At 35.8% G+C, this 14,152-nt stretch overlaps 1 protein-coding gene and 1 long non-coding RNA gene across 2 annotated transcripts in view; both read right to left on the minus strand.

Moving 5' to 3' along the window:
• The window catches only part of VAChT (Vesicular acetylcholine transporter), a 31,699-nt gene extending 31,212 nt beyond the window's left edge, over window positions 1-487 (minus strand). Inside the window, exon 1 of the mRNA XM_068765597.1 lies at window positions 402-487. The gene's annotated coding sequence lies outside the window, so the exon portion shown is untranslated. The remainder of the gene's footprint in view (window positions 1-401) is intronic.
• On the minus strand, window positions 487-9,673 carry LOC137922583 (uncharacterized). Its single transcript, XR_011107536.1, has 3 exons — window positions 9,624-9,673; window positions 6,160-6,325; window positions 487-749 (listed from the first exon to the last, which is right to left on the minus strand). It is a non-coding gene; the product is annotated as an uncharacterized lncRNA (long non-coding RNA).
• Between the last annotated feature and the right edge of the window lie 4,479 nt (window positions 9,674-14,152).

Here is a 14,152-nt window from a genome sequence, read left to right on the forward strand (position 1 = left end):
TAAATTTATATATATATATATACATACATATATATATATATATAATATATATATATATATAATATATATATATATATATATATATATATATATATATATATATATATATATACGTGGAAAAAGTAGCACTAAAAACAAGAATAAATTGCAAATGCTACTCATTTTCCTATTTTAAAGGCCTAGGAAGTGCTCTTTCATAATTTTTTTGTTAATGCTGAGAGTGATTTAGCCCATCTTAATATTTCTGGTAGCTCATTTTATAACCTGACAGCGACAACAATTAAATATTTCGCCATAAATACAGTAGAACGAAGAGGCATAGTCAATTTCAAGTTCTTCGATGACCAAAGCATTTGTATATATTGCTAGTATAAAAACGAAATCATGGTCAATTGTCTTACCTGTATCTCTCAGCTGGAGCGAGCCGACCTTGTTGCTAAGGTAGCCCCTGATAGAGCTGGCGACACGCGTCGGCGAAGCGGCAGCGGCACCGCCCCGCAGCGCCCCCTGCAGCCGCCCGAGCAGGGCGCCCCCTTCGCCCTCCACCGTCGAGCCCTGGGGCGTCTGCCCCTAACTCGCAGACAACTTTCGAAGTATACTCACGTAACTCTTTTTTTATTTGTATAAATATAAACTAGCTAGCCGTTAAGTTCCAACTTACGATTACTTAAACTTAAATAGATTCAGTGCGTTGCTTGATATGTATTGGTTTGTGGCCTCGCTTTGTGCCGTGGTGCGCCTCCGCGATTCTGTAACAAGAGTAATAGGTTTCATAAAGGGTTAAGTCAAGATTTTTAATAACTAACTTTTAACTACCGCCTTTTCTATTGGCTCATTGTTGCGACTCAAAAGTTTGTTTGCTCGTAAGGATGCTTGATAAACTTTCAGTTTACAATAATGACAAGACTTATAGACAAATTTAAAAGGATTATTTAGATTTAATTCAGGCTATATCTGATAAAATGTATATGTATATATCTGTATTAAACTTTATTAAAAGATGTGAATGTGATGTGTTGTTGTGAAGTTTCTTCTTACTTCTTCTCCACAACTATAACACCTTGCGAAGCAGAGTAGAATAAAAATAAAATAGATTTAAAAATTTAGTTGACTATCAATAATAGTTCTGTTAAAAGTTACATTGTTGAATAAATGAATTTCACCTTTTTCTTAATTTTTTATTAACTAAGCGTAATCTAAATTTTATTTATAGCTTTGTTAATAAAATAGAACTTAAAAAAAACGTTGAAATTTCCGACTGAAAATGTTCGTTTTAATCCTTCGAGTTAATTCTCCGAGCTACATTTACGTAGGAAAAGCAGCGGAAGTTGTAGAGCGCACGTTTCCGCTCCCAAGATGGCGGCCGGAAAGGCTCTAGTGCCGTTTTCCTCTCCCATACATCCGATTGCTTTTTGGCACAGCTCGTGGAAATTTCGACTTTAAAAATTGCTTTTTTTAAAAAACGCTAATAACACTTTTATTAAATTGTGGATAGTTAAACTTTGATTTATATCAGTAATAAGGTTTAAGAGAAATGATTAATACTTATGTATATATGTTAAAACTCAATAAATTTTGTACTCAATACTGTTGATGTTACTGTAAACCGACATGTAACGCGTTTGAAAAAATATACCGTACTCTTAAGTTATTATTCTAAAAAACATAATAACAGAAACTTCCTTAGTGTTAAAAATTTAGTCTAGGATCTTATGGAAATCATCATATAACTGAATCAATAAATGTATAGGAAGAAAATAAAAATAATATCCTCCGACAATATTATTAGAAGATATTGTCCAACCTAACCTATTGTACATATATTTATGAAAACTTTCAACAACTGTAGTAGATACACAAAGAGGGAGGTTTATGTTTTAACAAGACTCCTGTAAAATATATGTTAAGTATATAAATATAATAATTTAACTTTGTTTTAATTCTAGTAGACGATGCGCCATGACTAGATCTTATTTTGAAAACCTCACGAAGATCTAGATAGATCGCAAAATACCCAGAAACACAACGCTTCGAGTCATGAGAAGTCTGGTCTTTACGATCTTTCTATACGGAGCTGAGGCCTGGACTCTGAAGGTCGTCAAAAAATTGACGCCCAAGAAATGTGGTGCTGGAATCGGATGCCTGGAATCCCGTGGACAGCTCACCAGACCCACATTTCTATCCTCAAACAACTTAAAATAGAGATTATTGTTGACTGTGCATATACGAATCTTCGTGTTCTTTGGACATGTCACTCTTAATGAGGACTCAATGGAACATCTGGTGGAAGGCAAGCGATCTCATAGACGTTCTCCATGGTAGATATGTCTTATATGAATGTGCACACACCTATGGCGACATATATATGGCGACGCATAGCGAAAGTAGTGGAAGCACTAGAACCGACCTGGTCATGACCACGTATTTAACAAGATTTCACGACTGAGAAGATAGATTATTCTAAACCAAACGTGGCGCAAAAGTAATATCGTAATATGAACGCACCTTAATATTTACAAATGGCGTCAAATGTCACTGTATTTTGACGTTAATGACGTAAACATATAAAGAATTAATTTTCAATAAGCGATGAAGTATATCTGTAAAAATTAAGACGCTTTCACATTAAGACATTACTTTTGATACATCTATTAAATGTTCTTGATTTATTTGTGTCGATCAATATAAAATTGCATATATTTTTATTTTTCTTACATTAGTTTATTATTGGTGGACCTTATATAAGCAATTTGATAGATAAACTTAATTATTTTATCGCTTTGATTCTTTTAACATATGTGTGATATATTAACATATTATATTGAAACTATTATTGTAGTATAAAGATAAATACGAATAATATACACGCTTCACAAATCGGCTTGGACCAGCTCATAGACGCCCCTGCAAGATAGGACAGGCCTCCCCAAAAATATCTATGGGTGGGGATATACCATAATCGCCACGCCTTGACACGAGTGTTGGCGATCGCAGTGTGGTATTACAGGACGCTACTGCCCAACAATTCTACCGTAAGACGTCCAGCGCTGGTCATAAACCTCCAGTTTTTCAGTAAAACCATTCGTACGTAATCAAAATTTTGCTTAAATGTACAGGAAAAAGAATTATATAATATTTTTCATTGTTTCGTGTCAATGTACGTTTTAAATGATAGTAATATGTTTAAAATATAAATATATATCACTAGCCTATAAAACTGTAAAGGTGAAATAACTAAGAATAAAAAAAAACTAAATTTAAAAATAATTAATCCACGGATAAATACAGTATCATATATTTATTTCAATATCATAATTTTCTCTTTCAAGTAAATGTTACTTTGTAAAAGTATTATAATTATTATAAAAAATCAATCTATAAGGTACTATATAACTAAATCAAAATATTCAAGACGTGACCATAAAATAAAATTTCACGCGGACAATCCTGTACGTGCAAACCCGTTACGCGTACAATGTAAATGTTCTTTTGTCACGCATTTAACGGTGAATTAGAAAATCAAATCAAGCCTATTATTCAGAATAATATTGAAAAGCATTGAGCCTTTTATAGTGCATCTAAGGAGGAGGTACTCTTTCTGAGTTAGTGTCCTTACTTTGGGGAAAACACCCTGTACCTAACTTAGCCAAGGCTACGGTACAGAGCTAGGTTGAAGGACGTTCACCATTGATCAGGCTCAGGGGCTAAAGAGCGAGGCAACACCCTCGGGCTGTATAACAGTGTCCATCATGCGGTAGTAGCAATATCACGTCACAGGAACTCGTGCGTGTATTGCACGGACGGGACCCAAGATGCGATTGCGAGATTAATCGATGTGGTGAATACGGCAACCGCCGCACAGATACTGGCGTAAAACCTGAGGATGCCAATATGGAGTAGGGATGAGGAAGTGGTCGCACTAAAGGTAATTTTAAAAACTGAACATTGTTAGGGCGTCGTTAAAAACTAACAATTCAATTTACAAAAAACATAATCATAATAATTACTTGACTTGAAATTGGATTTAAATAACTTACAATTTAAGTTAGTAAATAGTTTAAAAGATCTTGAACACGATACAATAGTTAAACTTGAGTAAAAAAATATTTCCGAAAATATTAAACGTAAATGTAAAAACAAAGGAGACTGTAATGTCTGTGAAAAATAATACCTAATAAAAAAAAGGTCTAAGTGCGTAGTTCGATTCATATATTATCACACGAATTTAGAATACGACTTAATTTATTTTAAATACATATATATTACTAAATACTAACTATATATTACTTGTGCGCCTAAAGAATTATCAGAAAAACTTTTTAATAAAATGCCGCAATACATTAGTCATTAATAAAATACAAAACGCAAATTAAAAATAAATTGACAGAAAAGGCTTATTATTCAATGAACTAATATTTAAATGACAAGAATCTTGAACAGTGATGTCGCTTGATTATTATTATTTCATTTAGGCTATATCTGATAAAGTGTATATGGATAACTCTGTATTAAACTTTATTACAACATGTGTTGTGGAGTTTCTTCCTGCTTCTTCTACACAAATAACACCATGCGAAGCGGAGTCAAAAATATAAAATATTGAAAATTAAATAGATAATAAGTAAACGATTTATATAAGTTCTATTAAAAGTTCCAATGATGAATAAACAATTTTATATTTATCTTTAATGGAAACTTTCGATAATTTTTAACGGGACTTTCCCGGGACAGTCTAAACAACCTCACAATCGAGTTAAAATCGTTTCATTAGTTTGCGTACTTTTTTAGTACACTTCTTACGTTTTTATTGACTACACATTACCATTATCATCACCACCACCATCATCTTCATCATATCAGCCGATAGATCACCACAGGAAAGCATAACCCTCTCTTTAAAGATTGCCAGGGTGACGGGTCCTGCGCAGCCTGCATTTAGCAACTTTTCGCGATCTTTACTATGTCATTGGTCCACCTACCTACATCACGTCTATCGGCACGTTATCACCTCGAGAACCTTTCTGCCCCAACGACCATCGTTTTCACAAGCGATGTCCCCCACTACCACTAAGACCAGAAATTCTTAGAACCAAGTTAGTGAACTTGGTTCTATTGTTGATATCATTTCTGATTCTATCTTGCATTAAACCCCCAGTCTTATACAATGCTTTCTGGGAGATCTGCAGCCTTATGAGGCCGGTCTTGACCACGTCTGGGATCCGTATTTCATCACCGGCAACTCATTGGTCAAAGACCTTCGTCTTCAGGCATTGAACATTTTAGATGAATAATATTTAATAGCTTACAACTGTATACAACATTATAAGTAAAACATTGTCTGAATTTAATGCGTATTATATACAGTATGCTTGCAAATGGTAATATAAATATTTATTTTATCGATTAGTTGACGCCTACTAATACATACAGTATGATTGGTTATAGGTTTTTAAGTACTAAAGGGATGAATGTATAGTTTAATTTTGACCAACAATTTTAGATCTTTTACGCTAGTTAGGATGTAAAGAGATCACTTTTAAATACGTAACATTATTTTTTTTTTCAATTGGACAATGACTTCTGGCATTACAAAACCTGCAGTACAGATAATAAACAGTAATTAATTTTACTATGTAATAAGTAGAATTTTGAAAACTTTTTTTGTTATTATATTATCATTACGTCATTTGTGATTTTTAAAAAGGGTGTACCATATAATAATGACCTATATATAAGAGATATACATTCATCCTTTTAAAGTTTTTACACCTAACAAATCATCCTGTATATACTAAGAATACTGCACAAGACGCGATAGTATGGATTATCTAAAGTAAAATAAATATATTCTAATAAAGTAATATAAAGATCTTAAGATCGTATAGTTTAAGATATTGGTAACATCGTGTTAGGTTTACGCTCGTATATATGCTGCCCACGGCAGCGCTCACGTCCACGCCCACGTCGCCCACAAACGCCCATGTACACGCACGCGTGCACTTGCACGGCGCATCGTTACGTAACCGCCGGCACTTGTTATGTAATCATTATTTTTTTTAATTAACCGCACACTTCACCGATCCGAACCGGAAACGTGCACGGCGGAAACACGTGCGGATTTCAATCAAAATGGCGGAATAGGAATAATAGAATATTAACCTTTGTTGAAACAGGCGGGAACTTGGCACACCTGGGATCAGCGGGCCCAGACTGGCGTCCGCGGCGCGGGATGCCGAGCTTTCTCGCCGGACATGCGCAGAGCATCGCGAGCTCATTCGCCGCCGCCTCCCCGTGACGTCACTGAGGCTCCGCCAATGGCGTGGCTCTGAAAGTTTCACGTAGGTATGGGAGGCGATGGCTCGATCGCTAAAAATAGGCCCCGCGAGGGTCGATACGGACCCGCGCCCCGGCAGCGGTCAGCGCGGACGTCGCATGGTTCTTGTTGCAATGAAATAAAACCCCACTTAACCTGAAACTCCGGGGGTTGTACAAGGGCACAAATAAGGACGTAGACTAAATTTAGTTAGAGCAGGTAAATAAATGAATATTTATTTCACACAATAATATTACACACACATACATCCAAAACAATGAAACATAACATAACAGAGTTAACCATGATATCCTGTACAATTTAGCAAATATTTAATACAAATTTAAGACAAGCATATGCGCATGATAAAAATAACTTAAAACCACACTTATTTATATTTAAAATTAAATATAAAAGAACGACTTAGTCATAACATTCCTAACACTATAAGATAATTTATATAGATTTGAAATAGACGCAAAAACATTAAAAGCGTAATTGTATATATTAATTTCTCCACCAAAATGTTTAACGCCTATTTTGAATCATACTGTATAGTACAACAGTAAGTTTATATAACTATATCATTACGTAACTTATGCGGCATTCAAACGTCATTCGCGCTATTAGGGAACATTGTAAAAATTATGGTTAAAAATACGCTACGGAACCGAAAAAAACATAGCATGGATTTTGATATATGTCAAAACAGGTAACGTGCTCTTTGTGAAAAAAAAACTTGTATTAAAATAAATTAATAAAAAACATTGTTACTCAAAATAAAACGTAAATGTACTATTGTGAGATATAAGTAAATTGAAACTGTCACTTAAAGCCCCCGGGAATAAGGAAAGCAGGTAAATTTCTTCCTAGGTTTTTCTCTGTGTTATATTACAATTTTCTTCTGCCATTCACAATCTCCATCTTTACTCACATTCATATCGTCTCCCGTGCATCACCTTTCTTCCCTCGTCTTCATTCCTAGACTACACGTCTACCGGCTGGTGGTCACCACTCGAAAACCATTCACTGCCACTTAAGACAATCAATTCTTCCAGTTACATTGGTGATGTTGGTTCTTCTACGAATCCCCTCATAACTAAGTATAAATATTTGATACGCTATTTAATCTCTTATCTGACTGTCCGTCAAGAAATAGCATTGTATAACCGCAAGTAATTACTTATTTCAAGTTATATATAATTTAATTTACTGTGACATATTGGCGCTTGACTGCATTCGAATTAGGTTAACTATATTCTCATTAATTTTAGCTTGATTAGTTATAGGTATAAAAAATTTTATGGGGTCAATTTATGGTTCATTTGCAGTCATATAATTTACTTTACATGCGATCCAAATATATTTATATATGTCCTATAGGGACTACAAAGTGTCCCATAAATCAACGACAGGTCAAAATTAGCTATCGGTGTAAAAGATTTGGACATGTTGATGTTTAGCTTATTTGCTGTTAGTTATGGTGCAACCTATACAAGAGTCAATAATTTCAGACATAATAAATATCGTAATGATAATATTGTAACAAAATGAGTATTCAAAACTAGGATTACTGCATATTAAAATCCTAAATTTAGGATTGCTAGGGTCCAGAAGACATAGTCTAAGTCGCAGGAAGTCGCAGGAAGTCACAGAAAGTCGCAGGAAGTCGCTGGAAGTCGCAGGAAGTCGCAGGAAGTCACGAGAAGTGTTGGGAAGTCGCTGAATTCGACAAGACCGGTAATTATGACGATATTTAAAATAGACCTATGGCTTGCAGCGGGCGTCTATCGGCTGATATGTTATGATGATTTCAGAGCGATCACTTTACACAGAATGATACTTCAGACCCAAAACAATGGTTACGAATGTTTTGAATTCGACAATATGTGCCGGGATATGAAAATCTTATATTTCTAAGATAGTAAGATGTATTTTCGAACCGGGAATTCAACGGTCGAACAGGTGGACATTGTGGTATACCTTGACAATCAGTTGTATACCATCCCATATCGTAGGGTTGAGCAAGATTTTTCTTCAACGGGCTAATCTAAATTTGTAATTTTTTTGGTTCACCACACATAAAGTGCAAGTGTTTATGAACTAAAATAGTGATATAACGAACTCAAATATATAAAATTGTTGAGTTTAATTATTGATACTGTGACTGGAAAAATTCAAAGTTCTCGCACTCATACTTTCCTGGAAAATTACGCAGTGGTTAACTAATATTTACCTTTCCATGAACTTCTCATTGTCGTTATTATAATTAATCTTATAACATTAAATTAATGAGAGGAATAAGATAAAATAAATTCAATTAGTTTTAGAAAAACGCTTAAACATGTTTAAACCACAGCAGCTCGAGGGCCGCATGTTGTTCACCCCTGCCACAGAGTATATTTGCATATAAAAATACTAACTGCAATTACTAGCGTGTTTCTTAATTTATTATATCTATATAGAACGCGTGATATACCAATATTACATAGACCGCGCCGGTGTCAGGTCTATCGCGTTAATGGGACAAGAGTCGATCGCGGTTCTCGGGGCTGATGGCTCGCATTGTAAGATTAAGGATACCTACTTGCAATGCATTTACTGTTACTTTCATCCACCTCTATTCTTTCTACTTAACCAAATTTTAAATATTTTACCAATGGTAGAAGCCCGATTCAGAAATAAGGTGAATTTCACTTTTAACAGACCATATTTCTTTAGTAATATATAGATATATTTCTCTGTTATACTGGTATAGTTTAGAAAAGTTAAGTAATTTTTCTATATGTTTTTTACATTTATTATATAACTATTTAGATCGACATTTAAAAAAATTATTAATAACTTTGCACTGTGCTTAAATAAATTAAGTATAACGTTCTAGAATGGAACTCTACACCCAAAGATTAGTGACATTGTTAAGGTTGAAAAACGATAGATGCAGATCACTTCCTACCGGTGTTATTTGAAATATATGGGGGAGGCTTAGGTCTAGCAGGATGGACATAAGATACTCTGCCTTCTGGGGGCAGGACGTGCCCTTGGAGGTAGTCTTCGATAGCTTTGGAGATTCCGCTGGAACTCCTACGGAACTCGCAGCTGCACCTCCGTACCTTACCACACATCCCGGGAGGAAGTTATGCTTCTCCCGATATCCTCGCTGTACCGCAGCAATACGAGACCACTTCACGTTGCTGCACTTCTCGGGTTCCTCCTCCCACTTTTAACTATTTTAGTCAGCTCTTATGACTGTCAGGGGATACCGTAGTTCTATTAGTAAAAAGTATCGGCTGGATGAATCAATACATACCTGCTTTGTAAACAATATTTCTTGGTTCACAAGAACGATGTTACATATCTTTCCTATTTTCATCGCAGAATTGTTCGCCGTACAAACTTGAACTATATAACATTCCTTCTATACCATAAAAGTTTTAAAGAAATATTTAAATAATCTAAAATCCGTTTAATGATCATTTGTTCAACGATCCAAAGTAAATGCGCATGATATCGGCGCACGCGCACAATTTCTACATTCACCGTGAACTGTAACGGATCGTTATAAGGCAAATAATTATTTCTATAGCAGATTATAAAGCATGTGAACATATGTACACTAATTGTACTTATTTTTTTATTAGAGAAGAACTTCAATTTAAGCTACATGTGTAGAGAGACAACACTATTAAAGTCTTAAATAATAAAGATAAGGTTTGTGATCGTTATTTTTCCTAGAAATGACATCCTCCACGACAAAAAAGTGTTTATTAATTCACTTTGATTCAATAACACACTTTTGTACTTCAAGAGAAGTGTATCGGAAGATCCCAAAGATACTAGATATAGAAAACATTAGGGATAATCCTAAAGTAAATATACCTTCGATTTATCGAAGATATTTGCTTCAATATTTTCCAATGATAAATCGAAATTCTAAATTCAAATACAAATTCTATTTGAATTTAGAATTAGAGACTAGCAAACATTTTAGCTGCAAGCTGGATTGAAAGCTACTATTGTCAGTGATTGCATGACAGTCTTCGAGATTAAGTAAGAAAAGGACCAATATTTAGCCACTTCCGCACATGCAGTGGTAGTCGTGCAATGAAATGCACCGCCCGCCAGCCCACTGATAAATGCGAGCGAACATAACTCGTGAAGATGCCCCGTGGAGGGATGAAACACGTGTTGAGTAATTTGGCGGTGGCGGTTGTGTGATTCGCATTGTTTGCCGCATACGCATTTCATTGCACGACTACCACTGCATGTGCGGAAGTGGCTAAATATTGATCCTTTTCTTACTTAGGATGGATTTCCGCGGGGTAACGCCTGATTCCATTAAATATTAAAGACTTCGAGATACTTCGGGTGTTCCTCATGAGGGTTCGGTTCTTCGTTTCAGCCTATAGACTCCCAAGATATAGGCGTCTCCTAGAGATGAACAATATGACTTGTCTTTACCGTAAGCAGCGAATTACCACAACCTTAATTATGTCGACGACCACCTATAGGAAGGCCTGCCCTCGCCGCGTCTGTAGACTTGTGGTCGTCAATCTAGAGCCTTACGGCCTCGACGACCATCGGTCGCAAAACGATGTGCTTTGACCACTGCCAGTTGAAACGAGCAACGCCTCGAGCTACGTCAACTATCTTAGTTCTTCTATGAATCTACTAATTTCTGATACAATCTCCGAGCGTAGTATATCGAGTATCGGTTATTACTATAATATTTATATTATAATTTTTTATTGTTAACATAAATTCATAATTTCTATCATTGTAAGAGAGTGACAGTTATATATATTATAACATTAATGCAAGTTGTGTTCAAATCGAACAAGATGCACTTTGTTTTGTCAAACTAAAAATCATATTTGTGTGATGTAAATGTTTGTGAATGTAAATAAATAAAAAAAATGTAAAACACAGGGAGGAGGGGGAGGGACATTGTTCTACGCTGTTGTAGCTTAATGAAAATTCTAGTGATTTCCGTGCTATCAAAAAGTTCGTTTTTGGCAACTCAACAGTGATCATCTTCACTGCCAGTGTCTTGAATATAGGAGTCAGTCAGAAACCAACATTATTTTTTGTTGTTTATTTGTTTAAAAAGGATTCAAATATTATTAATTAAATACCATTTGCATTTATAAAGTAATTAAAATAAAAAATTGAATTTAAAAATATCACGCACCGGCGCGAGATGGGCACTCCGAAAGGAATATTTTCTAACAGTGCCGGGTCTCGCGTTTTGGGCAGGTGGCGGATCCTTTCTCGTATTCATATTGTAGAGGTAATAAAAAAATATAAAAGATAACTGAAAACCAATAGTTCGCCAACTAAGTCAAAACGTTCAAACGCAGTGCAGACACGTTACCGTGTTATTTCGTGCGATGCCAATACCGTACTGGCTCATAAAAATTGATCGGAAGGCAACTCGCGCCGGCGCGAGATCGGCCCCTCATCGTGCACCCAGCGTATCGCGCCGGCGCGAGACTGGAAACTAATTTGTTAAATGCGTTTTCAGTGATCTTGTAAAACCTTTTAAATATGCTAATGTATTTTTAATAACTTTAAGCAAACAGAAAGAGTGTATGGTTTTATTTCTGAGAGTTCATCGGCCCAATTCTCAACTACCTGCTATATTTTGGATTTATTATTTTTTAATCCAAAAATGTCACAAGTGGACAATATATATATATATATTGGCCCCCAAAACCTGGTTACTATTTTTTGAATATAACAATGTTTTAATAAAATACGTACTAATATTGATAGCCCAGATCCTTTAAAATAAATTTCTATGAAAATTATAAAGGTAAAGGTGCCAGATGAAATAATGCGATGGGGAAGCCGGCAAGTAAACTTCCGCATTTAGCTAAACCGATCTGACTTGCGTTGGTTGAATTTCAATAAGCTACAACTCTGAGGGAGATAATTCAGAAAAATCATGTCACAAGTTTGAAAAGAAATATTCCTTCTCGATGACGTCATGATTTATAATCGATTTTATGTGATTTTAACACTTAATTTAACAAAAAATAGATTGTCTCTGTTGTTGTTGAACTCTGTGATTGGCACTAATCGGTGTAACATAACTCCTGAAGATGCCCCGTGGAGGGGTGAAATACGTGTTGAAAAAATAGATTGTGTGTAAGAAAATTGATTAATCATTCCTTTGTTAGATAATATTTCTGGAACTTACAATGGAATTTATTGTAAAACTATGTACACGGTTGTGTAAAAATAAGCTAATAATTTCATAGAGGCTAAACACTTTTCATGCAATCAATGACAGCTGAGGCTAGTAAAGGCGGCGTGGGTAAACCTCCACCCTACTTCTACCCCAGGAGTTTATTGTTCAAGTAAGAAAAGGATCAATATTTAGCCACTTCCGCACATGCAATGGTAGTCATGCACATGACTACCATTGCATGTGTGTGTACTAAGGATGGACTTCCGCGAGGTAACGCCTGATTCCATTAAATATTGTACAAGTGTACACATTTGCGCAATCGTGTCTTATCTTTGCTAGACCTATGCCTTGTAAAGGACATCTCTCAGCTATTTGTTTGCAATAGTCCTTATAAGGGTCCAGGTGACCCAGAAAGCAATGAAGAAGGCTATGGTTGGAGTACCGCTGCGATATCGAGAAATGAGATACGCAGAAGAACGTAGATCGCTGATGTAGCTGGGAGAATTACCCGTCTGTAATGGCAGTGGCAGTTGGGACAGAAATTTTCTCGTGTGGCAACCACGAGGCTGTAGACACTGTGACCATGCAGTAGACCACAACTAGCTGGACCGACGACATAGTTAAAGTTTGAGAAATAGCTGAATGAAGGCAGAGCAGGAACTGTCATCGAGGAGTGTTTTGAGGGAGGTGTATGCCTTCCAGTCGACATTTGTCGACTGAAAAGAAGAAAAGAAATAGAGATTGTTATAAATACCAAACTTATCATTTCTCTAGTACTAACCTTGTGTACATCTTTTATATTTAATGGAATCGGGCGTTACCTTAAAGTCCATCCTAAGTAAGAAAAGGACCAATATTTAGCCACTTCCGCACATGCAGTAGTAGTAGTAGTAGTATCTAATGTGATTGTGATCTAAAATAACTACACTACTAAAACACTGTGTTTGGCACTAATCGGTGTAACATAACTGCTGAGTATACCCCGTGGAGGGGTGAAACACGTGCTGAGTGATTTGGCGGTGGCAGTTGTGTGATTCGCATTGCAAACTCAGAAGTTTTTATTTTTGATATCTTTCAAAAATATCCTTAATGTCCTTAATATCCTTAAATATTTTAAATATGTAATTGATTCGTTTGCCCATTGTATTATTACTTATAAATCTTTAACACTGTATTCGAATTTCTATATTAATTTTTACAATTTTAAATGTGTAATTATGACAGAGATTTAAGATAAACGATGTAGCTCGAAGAATTGCTTATCCGAATTGGCAGCTGCCGTGGCACATTGCTCGTGCAACTAATGGCAGTTAACACGTTCACTGCGGCTTGAGGCCGATTCAGCCTCATGGTAAACTTTGCACTGGTGCGGCGCGTAAAACTCGTGTTTTCTCTCTCCGCGCCGCGCGGGAGGTGAATCGGCAATTTGTAAGACCCAGATACCGACTATCTGTAAGAGATAAGATGAAAAATGAATAACGATTCGGTTCACAGGAAAACTTTCAGGATTTCAAACACGGTGCTACTTACAAAATGTTTTTTAACACGTTCACTGCGGCTTGAGGTCGATTCAGCCTCATGGTAAACTTTGCACTGGTGCGGCGCGTAAAACTCGTGTTTTCTCTCTAGTGCGGCGGCTGTTTACA

This window comes from Battus philenor, unplaced genomic scaffold (genome assembly GCF_028537555.1).
Source record: "Battus philenor isolate CCGP_79_NKW_IND1 unplaced genomic scaffold, ilBatPhil1.0.hap1 SCAF_10, whole genome shotgun sequence".
Taxonomy (NCBI): domain Eukaryota; kingdom Metazoa; phylum Arthropoda; class Insecta; order Lepidoptera; family Papilionidae; genus Battus; species Battus philenor.